Source organism: Epinephelus lanceolatus, chromosome 14, assembly GCF_041903045.1.
Source record: "Epinephelus lanceolatus isolate andai-2023 chromosome 14, ASM4190304v1, whole genome shotgun sequence".
Lineage (NCBI taxonomy): Eukaryota > Metazoa > Chordata > Actinopteri > Perciformes > Serranidae > Epinephelus > Epinephelus lanceolatus.
This window is the reverse complement of record NC_135747.1, coordinates 30,074,696-30,089,485: the sequence shown is the minus strand read 5'-3', so window position 1 is coordinate 30,089,485 and position 14,790 is coordinate 30,074,696.

The window sequence follows — 14,790 nt, the reverse complement described above, 5'->3', positions numbered from 1 at the left end:
CAGGGGCCACCTGCTAATGTTGAGGAGGACAGTAGGGAAGCTTGTGACAAACTGCCAGGTTTAAAGGGGGGAGGTGGTGCTCAAGAGGAGGAGGCTCAGTAATGATAACGAGACTCAGAGGTGGGAAATGAGGCAGAATCCTACTGTACAGGTGGAGGGAGTAACTGGGAGTTTGGATGGAGGGACACTGGAAACCAGCATGTAGTGTTGTTATGATGAAGGATGCAGTGTGTGAGAGTTGTTGGCAGAGCTGGGGGGGAGGAGTGTTCAGGACCTTGGTGAGAGGCCATCACAGGTAAGCCAGAGTCAGGCTTCATCAGTCAACACCACCACAACCATCACAGTGCTGGGAAGTAGTGCACCATGGGAAATTAGACTCACACTTGGCTCCCTTTCTTCTGTTGCCCTGGTGGTCTTTTCCTCTCACCGCCATTTCCCCCACATTTCCTGTTCCTCTCACTCCTGTTCAGTTTGAATGTGTTTAGAAACAGTTGAGCCATGAGGAGTTGACTGAGCATGTTGTTGTTGCAGATGCTTTGTGAATGACGTAAACAGTATTATATGGGGAACAGAGTGTAACAACTTAAGTTCACCGGGAGGTTTCTTAGCCCCTGGAAGCAGTCATCTGGTGGCATTTAATATGAAAAGTGCCAGTCATCCTCAGAGAGCGGCATAAAGTGACTTTGGAAAATGCTCCAGATATGCTGAATAATAACAACCCCTTAATATAACTTTGACTCCTTGTTGTTGTGTTTGTATGTGCATATGTAAAAGCCCTGGAAAGGTTATTTAGCATGAAAGAATCACAACACACTTTCCTCAGATCATGAAATATATCACAATAATCATACAGATCAATACAAATACAAGTACAGTTGCGACACTGTGAAAGGGGGTGTCTCATAGTGATAACCCTACAGATGATTTTCATCTGACTTTGTAGCTCCTCTTGGCTTTACGGAGCTTTGTAGCAAGTTTCAGCTCATTGTTAAACTGTCTGGCCCACAACTTTATACTTTTTAAGTTCACTCTGTCCACTCTAATAGTGTTGTTTTTGGCCACAGCTATTTTAAGAGAATAAAACTCTAAAAACCCACTGTACACTTGGGACTGCCAATTGTTCCAGTACCTCATTAAAGCTCCAATTGTTCAAAAATCTGCCATTAGACGAAAAGGTTGGACAGTGCAGTGTCCTGAAAACAAATGCACTTTGCTCAGAAGGTCTGTTTCACCATTGGCACTCTCCCAAACAGAAGCACATGGCTAATTGCTATGCACAACGATGTCATCAGATGCTCCTACTATGGCAAGGCATGAGCTGCCAGCCTCTGCCTATGACTGGCTAGTTGTCACCTTTCTTGGTTGTGTTGATTAGGATTAGGTTTATCAATGTAAGCCAATCTGAGGCAGAGTAGGGCAGGTAATGGAAATTTGGACGATGTCATTCTGCATAATGATTAGCTATGTGCTTCTGTTTGGGAAAAGTGTGTAGCGTATTTTCAGAGAAACAGCCCTTCGGAGCAATTCATGTTCGTTTTTTAGAATACCAGGCTGTTGGATATATGGCCTTTCTGTCCTTTTGGATTATTGAGGCTTTGAAATTATGAGCCATCTGAACAATGGCATGGCACCTGAATAAGGCTGCCCCCAACTAAGAATTTTCCTAGTCAACCAATAGTCGTCATTTAGGGCCATTAGTTGACTAGTCGCCTGCATGTTTACGATATTCATTTAATTATTAAATGATATATTTTGGGCGGGGCAACACAATGGTTTGAGTTGAAGGTGTGAGAAAGAATAGTATCAGTAACATTGTTAACACTGTGCTACATTACAGAGAAATACAAAACCGTACTAATGAACCTTCATTAATATAGGCCTATATTTTATCTACAAGTGCACGTCACACACTGAGCGAGCTGCCTGTTAATGACGCTGTGGGCTAATGGGCATGTAGCTACTTCCATGTTTCACATGATACGTCATGTTTGTAGTCGACCAATGAAGATGAGTTTGCATATCACCTTGGGTTCGTCTTTCACCTTCTCAAAATGATCCCACACTTTGGATTTCTTGCCCGGCATGTTATTAACTAGCCTAGGAATTAGAGGCCTTACACATGCTATGTCTTTAACTGTCTGGTCAGGTGCGAGTGCTACTCTTGTGCCCTTTTGTGCCAGCTGTCAAGAGCGTGGCGGCAGATTTTGTCTGAGATTGTGAAGCAACCCTAACAAGTATTGTGACAGTGATGAAAGAAGCAAATGTACCAAGGCGAAATGCCAACAAGAGTGAATCTGGGGTTGGATTTTACTTTCACTTTCACAGGTGAGCTGTGTTAATCAGCTTGCCTCTGAACAAACTCTTATTTTAAGTCTGTTAACACTAATAAAGGACAAACTGATCACAACACATACCAAACGTTACTTAGTAGTAATATTATTTGGTCTAATTTAGCAATTTTAATATTATTCATCTGTTGCACATTTGTGTGTATACACGAGTGTGTGTTTGTAGCTTAGCTTAGCTTGTGTGTGTGTGTGTACCTGCACAATAGTTTTTTCCCCCTGTCATCTCATTCCACAACATGCATTTCACATCGCACTGCGAGGCAAAACCTTCACAGCATTCTGGCAAGTGCCAAGCCATATCAAAGGGGTAATAATAGGAATTTGTCTATTTGGAGTTCATGGCACAAAAGCTGAAGTAGAGAATCAGAACAAAGCAAGTGCCGCCCCTGCCGTCTGAGGGCTACAGATAGAGACGTGAGACGCTTCCAGTTGACCTAAAGTGTTTTGGATCAATTGACACAAAGTGGCGGGAGTTTCATCCTTAGTTCTCTTTCTCACTTTCTCTTTTATGCTGTCATATATAAGAGTACACATACTTACATACTGTACGCTGCATACATGAATATCACAAACATCTGATGAAACAGTTTGTAATGTTCTACACATCAGTGATGCAAAGTTTCAGCAGTAAAGTAAATTTTGTCATCATGTAGCATTTGGAAATAAAGTAAGATAAACATTTAGTCACTACAGTAATGGTGGAGATTATTCTGAACAAGATATAAAGCTGATAAAGGGCCGAGTTAATGTGAATATGCAGCTGACACCTTTAATTCTGTGCATGTTTTGCTGTTGGTGCAAACACAGTAATATCTTACTTACTATATCCATGTAATTTGCTGCCAAAGCCTCACATCTTGCTAATTCATGTTTAGCCTCACCGCTTCCACTGTGCTCGTACTGATAATCTTTATCTACCTCTGTGAAAATACCACATTGTAGCTAAAGATATTCGTCACCAGTACAGAGTGTTTTACTGATAAGTGGGGCGAACTGCTGAGAGGATTTTGTTATTAGGAGATGCCATGCAGCTGCTTTATCAACACAAGGTAGGATTCAAAACAGAAAAGACAATAAAACATGAAATTAATTCTTTGTTTGACATGATGTCAGTTGCCTTTGTGTCATCCTGACGCAGACTTTCTTTGACATTTTGACTTGTCACGGTTTCAAGGTTCTGGTATTGTGCGTGCTGGTCACAATGTTTGTTTATAATAACTTGCGGGTAGAAACCTCTGCCTTGTGTACTCACAATCTAACAGCGCTGAGCACATGGGAGCAAGAAACAGCTGAGATATCAAGAGGAGTGGTGAAGTCTTGTTGTATATAGGGGTGCGGGGTAACAATAAAGGGTGTACAAGGGGATTGGGATCTTCGGATTTCCGTCTGCGAAGAGCAAACATGCTCAAAGACAGCTCTGGACTCAAGATGAGAGCCTTACAGTGTTCAGAGTTGGGTAAATCTGGCAGCATGGTCCTCGTGACCGAATTTGACGGAAGAATTATGGGATAAGTAAGCTTTATGTGTCATTTTCAGTAATCAAAGAAGCAAGATATTTGAGGTTGTTGACATTGTGTTAGGTTAATGTTAGGTTACTTTATGGGACACTAATTTATTTTTTAACTTGGACCCTATTTTCCCATGTTTTTGTGTCTAAGTGATTAAAAGAGACGAAGTGTGAGAAAGACTGCTGCAGCCTCAGTGGCGAAAAAGGCAATATAACCTAATCCCTACAGGCGATTGTGCATCGTGGGTTTGTGTCTATTAAAAGTGCTTGTTTTGCCACTCACTGCTGAGATTGCTATTATGACAATATTACGGAAAGGACCCTACAGAGGATTGAAATGTTCTCCTTACCTTTTACGGCTCAATTTATTATTTAGACTAAGTCTCGCCCAAGTCTCGTTCTGAAATCTTGTGAGAGGTGACTTGTTGCAGGAAAAACAACAGTGGAAACATTAGTGAGTGTTGGAGAGAGGAGTGCCAGGAAGAGTTTGCTATGCTGGAGTACAGAAAATGTAGCCTAGTGTTATCTAAAAGATTTTCAGTGTCATGGCTGAATATTTAACTGACAATGTGAAAAAGTCCATGAGATTTAGTAAAGTGTCTTCTCCTTGTGTGAGACCTGCAAACACGAACAGATCAGGAAAGGTAAAGAAAGATGTTTTATTTCTCTGTAGGGTCCTTTCCATAATGCTGTTAGACACATATAACAATTTGAGCCTGTCAGTGGCAAAGACACTAAAATAGACAATGAACAATTATCCATAGAGATTACGTTGCAGCCTGTTTTGCCGTTGCTGGCTGCAACAGTCTCTCTTAATACCAAACCACTTCCAAAAGCAGTTATCACTTTGACACAAAAACATAGGAAAAAAGGGTCCTTGATCAAAAGTGTCCCCAAGTTTCCATTTTAACGTTACTGTTGAGCACTGAGGCTGGCGAACCAACACTCGCAGTTTTTAGGTAATGTTAACGTTAGTTTGAACATCAACACTATGATTTTATAATCAGTGTGTGTGGCGTAGCAGTGTAATGCTATGTTCACAGTATGAGCAAAACTGTTACAAAACAGCCAAGAGTGGCCATCTATGAACAAACGTCAGATAGGTCTGACCATTTGTGTTAAGCTATACATCTTTGTATGCTGCAGTTGCGGCTTAAAATGACAGCAGTATTAAAGCATTTGCCGAATTCATATATCTTTGCATTCAAATGAATTGCAAGTTGGAGTGATTGTAGTTGTTTGCGTGATGTCAGTGCTTCAGCCTGTAAAACAGAGCCGTTGTTAATGTTATTAATAAGAAGCTTGTTTTCCTAGTTTGATAACTTTTGTGAATTAGCACTACAAAGAAAGTACAGCTGTGGTTGATGTTGTTAGTATTGCCAACAAAAATTTTATTTAAATTTTGACCTGATGGTGAAACTAGATAAAGCAATTTACCACGAGGGAGACAAGAATGTCTGTATCCAAATGTCATGCCAATTCATCCAATAGTTGTAGAGATAATTTAATCTGGGCGAAAGTGGGAAGAGATTGACATTACCACCCATGGAACATGGCTAAACACATAATCAAAATATACTTGTTGGAAATGTTTAAAGTCCCTGTGAAACAGAAGTTAGAGCATCTTTAGCACATTTCCCAGTGAAACGGAATATTTGAGCAGTGAACAGTTACAAGAGGGATCTAAATCAAATCATTCTCATTTAATTGGACGACTAAAAAGTGGGCGGACTTAGATTTAGCACGATTGGGGATACAACTACATGCATTGTCTGTTTTCAAAATACACTTTTGTTTTACAGGAAATGCACAGTTTGCATACTGTCTCTTTCAAAATAAACTCACTACATCGGTGCAACACTGTGAATTGACGTTTTTTTTTTTCCTTCAACAGCAAAAGCATCTGATTACGTTTTGCACACGCACATGGTCGGGTTTAGGCTACAAAAGCACGTGATTGAGTTTCCTGCCACCTGCCCTAGTCAGACTTCTGCTGCCTTAACTTTCGTTGTTGCCCCACTGTGTTTCCCTCTAGCGGACATGAAAGAATGGCTCGTTTCGTTAGTGTCTGATGCCGGGAGTCACTGACCAAGCAAGATGAAGTCTGGACATTTAAATTGAGCCTTGTTTGACCAGTGTGGCTAGCAAGTCGTTCAAAATCTTAGTTGACTGGATGAACTTGTGTAGACGCCCCTGAGTGCAGGATGACTCATCAAACATTTGTAACCCTTTTATCTGGTTTTACTAAGGAGGGATTTTGATGTAAAAATACTCAGATGCTGACTTGTTAACATAAATTTGTCTGTAACAAGAGAGAAATGACCAGTTAACAAGGACGCAGGATTAAAACTGGGAAATGTATTTTTCATTTCATGGGGACTTTAAACATAATTTCAAAGAGACAGGGTGTCCTGTGCAGGCCAGACATACACTGTGTGTGTCCTCTAAACATTTTACAGCGTCAACTATGTGGATTTACAAGCCTCCTCGTCCTCATGCTGAAGCTCAATCCTCCTCTGTCCCCTGTCTGACTCATCCCAGAGCATTATAGACAAATACACACATGTATTTCTGCAACAAGAGTGAGAGAGAGGTCATCCTTGTACTGTGGTTTGTGTGTGTGTGAAGCTTTAGGTGTGTGTATGTGTGTGTGTGTGTCTCATCTTGTCGAACTATCAGAGGTAGTTTACTGCACTGCTGCACTACCAACAGATGGCCATTACCATACTGTAGCAAACTCAACACAAGGCAGGGACCAAAGCAAAACTTCAGCCACATCACAACACTGTGATATCTGTGCTCTCCATAATGTCCATAATGAGATACTGTAAATGTTCCCCCCTCTACAGTAAAAAGATAAGTTTATAGCTCGTCGCTGTTTATGAGCCGACACAGCATTAGAGTGATTTTCGGGGACTGTTCCTCAGCAAAACATTTCCTCAGCCTCAAAGCTGTCAGGAAAACTGTGTCGCTGAAATGAGATTGAAGGGACTGAGCCCTTTTAAAAGCTCATATTCTTCTCTTTGAACAGCTGGGTGAAGCTCCTCCGATGGGATTTAGTGGAGAAAAGAGAGGTAAAAGAAAAGTTAGAATAATGGGACATAAAAACAAGCTTCTTCAGCAACTACGCCCTCGAAAGTTTATGTGACAGAAGCAGTTCCCAGACTCCTCTGGTACACATTGATTTCAAAAGCATGCACGCTAATAATGTGAACATAAATGCTGCACTTAACATGCTAAATTAAAATGTGCCTGCTCGTGTGTGTTGAGCAGAGATCAACAGTGATTCTCAACATGCCCCCTAACAATCTTTCTCTAAGGGAGCCATTGGCAGAAAACTCTGGGCTGGTGACCAGGCCACAGATGGTGTCTCACACACACACACACACACACACACCCACACACACCCACAAACTGCCTGAAGGACACAAACCGCAGGCACCATATGACACCCTCTGAAGCTCACCCCACTACCCCTTAAACCACAAACAGACTTAGAGGCCATCAGTGTGAGCCTTTGTTCTAAACTTAATGTTTAATCATTCACCTTGTTAATCAGTCGTCACCTCTAAGAGCTTCATTAGCATTGACAGAACATTTGCAGGGTTGTTGGAACATACAGTTAAAGTGAATTATAGGGATACTTTCCCAATTTTAAACCAGCTTTGTCTCATAACAATGTGGGCAGTATGTGTAAATGTACTATGCTGAACCTCCCTCCATCTTGCCAGATCTCCCTGATCATTGGGCTGGTTCCTATAACAACAGATTGTACTTCCTTATTTTTGTATATCTGCTGCTACCATGGACTCAAAAGCCCCGTTTCCACCAAACACTTTCAGTATGGTACCTTTAGAACCAAAAGTAACCCTTCAGACATGGTATCTAGACCCTAGTGTTTCCACTGCAAAAGTACTCTTAAATGTGGGCGGGGTTGTTGTCACTCACTGCTCCGTCCAGCACTTGATTTTGTATTTGCTCATCACGGTTTACACAGATGGAAGTCTGCACCTGGTTTATCATCCACAGAACGAGGCTGCATGCCAACATTTTCAGAGCAAGATAAAACAGGCTGCAGTGAGAGTCTCTCTCCATGGGATATTTAAAAATAGCAGGTTTGTGCATTTAGTCCTTCTCAGGCAAGCTCAGGGGTTTAGTGTTGGTGTAGCCCACAGGAACGACGCTCCGTGATGCTTTTTTTTTCCCTCTGAGTGAGGATTAGAATATATGCAGTTCAAATAATTCAGTTGAAATTTAATATATACTTTTAAATTCTTGAAGATCCAGTCAGATAGAGAGAAAAGAGAGACAATAAAAACTAATGGAATGATCAAAGGTGTGCTGATTGATTCACAACATCAACTAATGCATTGAGTAACATTACTGTTAGTAAATGTTCCACCTTAAAAGTTGCCGGCAGTTGGCCCAGTGAATGAAGTTATTTTTTTCTCAGACTCCAGCTGCTGTGAGAGGCAGCAAAACATCCTCTCATTTTATAGTTACAGTTACAGACCAATCAGACTGCAGTGTTCACAGCGCCACCTTTTAGTACCAGATCTGTGTGCTAGGTATCCCAACAGAGGGGGGACCAAAAATGGGGACGGTACAGAACGGTTCCTTTGGTACCATCCACAACTTCTCACAGTGGAAACAGAAAAAAAGCATACCGAATAAACTGAGCCTTACCAGGCTGCTTGGTGGAAACGAGCTAAAGAGTATAGAGGCTGATCGAGAGAGAGACATGCCTCTCTTGCAAACTCAAATCAAACTCAGATCAAACTGTAAACCTTGGCAGTGCTGATCAAATATGAGCCAGTATTCTATCACTGGGTTCCCTGTTTCTCACCTAAAATATTTTCAGAACATATTTTAGCTTACTATTTAACTGTAATTGAAGATTAGTTTGTGACCTGCTGGCCGCCATATTGTTCTTGGACGAGCTGAAAACAACTTGCATTGCGTCACCCATCAGTGGGAGTGTTTATTTGTCCGCTGCTGGTAGTTGTAGGTTTTATGCCTCATGAGCAAAAGCGAATGCTACGGCCCTTTTTTCTCAGGTTTCTCTGGTCGTATAGCACCAATTTCGAAAGTATTTGTGTTTTTCTACTTCATAGACAGACTCTTTCTACCAGTAAAATACTTTAATTCCTTAACATACAATTCAACTTATAGGAGTAGTTTGTATTTTTGGGAAATATGCTTATTTGCTTTGTTTGCTGAGAGTTAAACAAGATGATGAATACCTCACTGATATGTGCATTAAAGGTATACTATGAATGGATTTTACTGAAAAACAATGTATAGACTCATACAGAAGTAGCTTATCTAAATCATCACCTAATGACCCATTGGAATTGTGTGTGGGTGTTTTTATCTGCAGACTCTTTCCTCTGCCTGTACCTTCATATTTTGCAGTCAGGACTTCTTAAAAAGACAGCGATCATGTCATAGCAGCACGCACCTAAAAGACTGAAAGCAGGGGAAACAGCTAGCCTTGCTAGCCCCAAACAGTCACGTAAAAACAGCTTGTGGTTTTAGAAGAAGGTACGTGGTGTAACTATTTCTTGATGAGCTCCAGTTTATCCTTCTCCCAGTGCTTCTGTGGCAAATGATTCATCAACTTTTTACTTTTGTTTATTCTCAGAGGTAAAATTTCACAACATATTTAATCACCCAGCACTGAGTCATCTTGTTAAAATTATTAGATGTTCAGTTTCACTGAGTCACTGATGAGTTTCTGAGCCTCACATATAATATTGCATATACGAGACAAGGACTTTGGAATGACAACGGGCATGTCAGTGTGGAGACATTATCACCTATTACCACTGTGTTCCCTGCATACAGCTGCACACTAGATTCCTCTACTCCCACCTAGTGTTTTTATGTGCTGGATCGTCAGGGTTCTGAGTGGCTCCACACTGTAAAGTGCCATCCAGTCTGATTTGGCCACGCTGAGGTCAGGCTGAACATGAGCACTGTGTTGCGAGGCCACTCAGCATCATGAGGACACAGAGACAGAGTCCAAGTGCCTGCTACTCTGAGCTCTCTAACAGATGGGATGGGACTGCACAGCTTTATGGGTTTCCCAGTTTGTAGATTTCGTTCATTTTAAACCGAATATCACGCCAAATTAATCAAAATTTGACACTGTATCATGTCTTTCTACTTAATGGACTGAGGCAGATGAAATATCACTTGCCCCACTGTTAGTGTTTTATTTCAATTGGAAAAAAAAGCAAAAGCAATCCTTTTCTAAGCGGAAAATATCTGCAAATACACTCACAGCTGTTTAATGTAATAGTGCACGCATCAAGCTTACTCCGCCATGCGTGGCAGCCTAATTTGTGTAGGCTGATTGTTCGTGATTGAAACATTCTCTGAAATGTCTTAAAATGCAACTGGACTCCTCTGTGAGTGCAAGTCATGTGTGTGTGTATGTGAGCATGTGCATGTGTGTGTTTGTAATCATGTGTTTGTGTGCGTGACTGGAAGGGAGATGAAGTGTGAAATGAAGTCACTGGAGCTAAGTTGAACCTGAGCACGGAGTAAAACTGAGAGGTTACCGCCGAGTTACTTTGGGGCCACTGCAGTGCCTTTCGGCCCCCATCTGCAGCGTGTGAGAATTAGCTCCCAATTAGACAAATGAAATTAAGCGTTAGTAATCGTCCACAAAGAGGCACTGTGACAGAACCAGTAGGCTAGTGAGAGGCAGAACTTAGAGATGGAAACAGCCATCGATGTCATAGCAGCACAGAATTCTCCTCCTGTATTTCACTCCAGAACTAGTAGTACTTTGCAATCCAGCCGCTTCATAAATTCTCCCTCCACTTTACTGTAGCAGCAAGATGTAATCCATCCCTGAGGAACACGGACCTGATCGTGATACTGAGTGTTACTGTACCATGTACTAGCCTCTCTCTCACAGCTTCCTTTTATGGATTACATGAGGATTTTGCATTAAGATTTCAGTGTTCTGAATCTCTCAAGACGTGGTGCTGTATAAAACTTTTCAGGAATGGTTTTTGCTCCTTGAATTTCAAGGTATTGTATTGCTTCCAATCCCTCACCCTGATATATCCTTTCAACTGATTGTTCATGGAGCACATGTTGGCTTTGGCACTGAATGCTCATTGGTAATCAATAATTAAAGCTCTATAGGGTCTCTGTAAGTTAATATTCAGGTCTGTATCTTCTGCAATCCTCAGGGATATAAAAGCTCTCTAACTCCCACCACTCCACCCTGCCTTTCTATTTGTATCCATCTCTTTGCTTGTGACTTCATAAGCTCTTGTTTTCTCCCCAAATCTAAGACATAAAGGCAAATCCACACAACATGTGAGGACAGCCATGCACCAGCACTCACGCTGTATCATGTTCTCCCTCGCCTACCATCTCCCTTCCCTTTGGAGAATAGCTGCAGCCTAAATATGGAGATCTCAGAAAAATATGTCAGCCTGTTTCTACTGTATCCTACTTTTTGTGCTTCAGAAAAGCCTGATTTGAAATGAGGATATATTCAGTGTAACATGTTACATGACTTTAAGATAAGTTCACGCTGCACGACTTTCAAAGTCATGAGATTGCTGTACTGTTAACACTGCACAACTGGCTGTCTTGTAATGAGGGGTTTTGAGGTCATTGTGCTTTTCACGCTACGTGACTGACCAGCAACAGAGGGTCACACACTATAGCATCTACAAGATCTTTCTACAAGATCTTTCACCAAAAGGAATCTCTAACGACTGTGTTATGTCATGCATGGCGTTGCGAAATCTCAAAGCAGCATTTTAGGTAAGTTATTAATCTAATACTCCCCATCCCCCACCTCCACCATGCCCACCACCACCCCTCCACTCTCTCTCTATCTTTCAAACACACCCACACACACACTTTGGAAAGTGCCACAGTGCCACTTGTCTCTGTCCTTGACCCAAGTCTTGCATTCTAATTGGCTGTAGCTCACTAACAAAGACCCCGACAAGTTCAGATATTTGGCATGCCAGATTTCTGGGGATCCTCTCGGCTTGTGTCTTTGAACACCTCACACTTGCCGTTCAAACAAGTCAACACCGATCTTTCTTTGATCTAGGGAATTTGTCAGGGGGCTCTAAAAACTGTCGCCGAGTGTAAAATCAGGGCTGAAGTTGTGTAGTGTAACCTAGGAATTAGCCATGATCTTACACTCGCCGACACAAGGCATGGGTTGAGGACAAAGGCAAGCAATGCTACATCACTTTCCAATGTGTGTGTGTTTGAATAATCTCGGGAAAGAGAAGGTGGACTAGTACATGCAGTTTTTCTGTAAGATGTTGGCCTAATAACTTGCTCAGAAAGCTGCTTTGTCACCTTTTGACTTTGATATGTTTGTGTAAGCATCCCCCCCACCCTGGGTTTTTTTTGCTGACCTGCGCATCACATGAGATACTCAACCTGGATTCCTCCTGCGTAAAGATGCTGTAGTGTGTGACCCCCTGTTGCTGGTCAGTCATGTAATTGAGCATAGTGTTAGTTCAAGCAGGACACGATGTCAAGCTCAGCTCACATACCAGCTACATCAGGTGATCTCAAACAGCCCAATCAACTGATGGTCAGATGATAGATCACATGATTCCTTTCTAAGCAATCCATTGGCAGATCTCGTTTAGGGTGCCCTATTTAAACTGCTCTGGCCTGCCTACTGTTGCTGCTTCCTCTGCAAGCTGCTCTGCAACCCGCCTCCACCCCAGCTCCTCCTTTTGCATGCTGTATCTGACTTATCAATGTCATTTCTGTTTGTCATTGATGCTGCTCTGTTCTGTTTCCGGGGGGTCTTTGCTGCTGGTGTGCTCTCTCTGCCTCAGGCTTTCCTCATTTACACATGGAAGGGCAGAGAGGTGTGCTCTCTCTCTGCCTTAGGCTTTCCTCGTTTGCACATGGAAGGGCAGAGAGCTGTGCTTTTTCCACCTTAGGTTTCCACATAGATGCGTGGAAGAGGCTTTCTGCCTAGGCCCTAGGAAAGGCAGAGAGGCCCCAGAACAGAGCCATACCGCCAAATATCATACTACAAATAGAAATGAAGATTTCTTTGACTTGAGAGTTCCTGACAGAACTGTGGAAACCCAAATGACTTCAAGACTCTGGTTATAAGGCAACAAGTTTTTCTTTAACTGCTAAATGCTTCATTATGTTCACCAGCTGGCCTTAAGTTTGTCTGTCTAACATTTGGTGCTCGCCAGGAAGCGTACAGTGGGTTTATTGCTGCCTGTTGTGGCTGGTGATGAGAGTGAACCAAAATGTGAACCTAAAAGTAAAGTGGCAGGTCATTAAACTAAAACAGATAGCTGAAAGATGCTAAAACACCCAGTAGAGACAGCAGAGCTGAGAGGAACTGCAGAGTCAGGCAATAATTCTTTGAGTCCATTAGTATAACATATTGTAAATTGAATTAGATATAAAGAAGTGCAGTTTTGAAACAGCATAGTGTAAAAAAAGATCTGCTGTGGGTGGCTTTTTTGTAGCAGACAAGGCAGCCTGAAAAGTTGTATTTGTTGTTTGACCTTGTAAACAAACAAAGAGCCTGTTTTTGTACATTTCATTGGTTATTAAGAAAAAACATGTTTCAGTTTTCACGTCCTAGCTAGTGCTTCCTGACAGACTACATAATGGGTGCCACCTTTGCCTCATTTTGAATCAGGATAAAAATTCCTCTAATTATTAACCCTCTTGATAATTGAACTAGAGTCTGATTTGTCACGAAGATGTTTGATGTGTGATTAGTCTTTGAAAGTTAACAGAGCTTCTCTGAGGAAGATGTCTCCAGTGTGGTGGTAATGTGAGGAGCTTATCTGATAGTTACATGTTTATCACTTTGTCCTGCGAGTATCTCTCTCTCCCTCTCTTTCCAAATATGACCCTCTCTGGGGATCCTGTTTACAAATGGCTCCCACTCTTTAGACTTTTGATGCTGTAAAAGCTCTGCGCTTGTTTTCCTGGCATCTGCAAGTGAAACCTCTCTCCCCCCTCCCCCACCTCTCCTCCTTGAATAATTTGCGAGGGGGCGCTTTCTGCGGTGATGAAAAGTCTCTTGCAACTCAACGCTATAATTACACCTCAATTTGTCCATACTGCCATCCATCTTAGTGGCTGATAAACAGGCTGTTTGAGTTTGGAGCTGTTATTTTAATGAGCAACAGTCTCAGAGGAGATGTGAAGTGACTTTAAACACTTTGGGTTGCTTGAAAGTAACTACTCCACATACAGGACTCCTCCACAATTAATTGGGTAAATCGTCCTCAAAAATACAAGAGGATGCCATTACTCAGTTGCGTTGGCATTTTGTTTTTGGTTTTACGCCATGGAACTATTATTTTTTTCTTCTACTGTAGATCCATCTTTAAAATCTATAGTTGACAATGTGACTTACAAAACAGAATCTATTACAGTCAAAATGTTCAAAACAATAATTTAATCAAGTTGCTGAAAGTACTAATTACTGCTAAACAGTTTTCTTTCATTTTAAAACATTTAAACTGAAGAGAGTAAGTATTACAGTGAATAAAATCCATTCAGTAAATCATATAAATACTCCTGGTCATGTGACAGGGCTGTTAACTCTGATGACCCCACTGAGAATCAACACAGCAGTCCGCACCTGAGCATCTGTAGACTTACCAAACCATGTATAAAACCAAAGGGCAGCCATTCTCAGCAAAAGTTGGAAGGCTAAATATTTATAGGGACCAATAACTGCTGAACTTTGATTTAGCTCCATTTCAGCTGGATATGTACAGGAAGTCATTTTGCTAGCATGTTGGCTGTAACCACTTCATCAGCTCATTGCTGTGAATTTGCCCTTGAGTCAGTCAAAAATAGGTTAATACAGCTTTTAGGCAGGAGTGCTCAAAGTGGGGTTTGTGGACTGAAGCATTTAATCCCGAGGAAAACAGTTTGCAA